This window comes from Nanorana parkeri, unplaced genomic scaffold, assembly GCF_000935625.1.
Source record: "Nanorana parkeri isolate BGI_ZX_2015 unplaced genomic scaffold, ASM93562v1 scaffold3431, whole genome shotgun sequence".
In the NCBI taxonomy this organism is placed as follows: domain Eukaryota; kingdom Metazoa; phylum Chordata; class Amphibia; order Anura; family Dicroglossidae; genus Nanorana; species Nanorana parkeri.
Window position 1 is genome coordinate 24,272 of NW_017309699.1, and position 1,164 is coordinate 25,435.

Sequence of the window (1,164 nt, forward strand, 5' to 3'; positions counted from 1 at the left end):
CGAGCCTCAGGACGAGTCCGGCGACCTCCTGGCCTTCCGATTCAGCGCTCTGAACCCCATCTTGGACCCCTGGATATTCATCATCTTCCGCGGCTCTGTCTTCAAGAAGCTGCACTCTCTGCTCTGCACGTCCTGGGGCCGGACCAGCAAACCCGTGCTGGCTGCCAGCTCCCTGGACACGGCAACCGTCAGCCCCATGACTTCCATCAGTGGCCCCTGAGGGGCCCGGAGCACAACCAACTGACGCAGACCTGCAGGTGATCAAGATGTCTGGCGGGCGGACATAGAGGGCCCCCCCCCGGAGGAGGAGGTGACCCCCCCATAAGAGAAAGTCTCATACACGTTGTACGGTCCGCTGACTCTCTATAGATCACTAATGGGCGGCGTGTTGGCGAGCCGCGGCCTGGCGCCATCTTCACACGGGAACTACCACAGATTCCGGACACCATGTGACCACATCACCATCACCCATGACAACACCATGTGACCACATCACCATCACCCATGACAACATGGAAGGCAACACCATGTGACCACATCACCACCACCTGTGACAACATGGAGGGCAACACCATGTGACCACATCACCATCACCCATGACAACATGGAGGGCAACACCATGTGACCACATCACCCATAACAACATGGAGGGCAACACCATGTGACCACATCACCCATAACAACATGGAGGGCAACACCATGTGACCACATCACCATCACCTGTAATAACATGGAGGGCAACACCATGTCACCACATCACGATCACCCATGACAACATGGAGTTCCCCACAGCAGCCAAATCTGCTCCCTTCGTTCAGATTTCATTCCTGGGAACTTGCTGGATCTCGGCTTGTTAGACATTGTGATGGGGATCTTGTTGCTATGGGTAACGCAGACACTTATCTTCTCGGACACCGTTATGGAATCCTCCCGGGCGTCTCTGACCACAGAACACGTCCTGGAAATGACAGGTGCCCTTTAGCTTTATAAGCACATTATAACAGTCTGGCTCCACCTCCTGCAAGTCAACGTCCACCAATCAGCTGCCCCCCAAAAAATGTGTCCTGCCCCCTTGGAGACCTCCATGAAGAAGAAACAATGGAAGCGCACAGAACATGGCGGCGGGAAGACGCAGGATTGGTGGAACATGGCGTCAATCAGAGA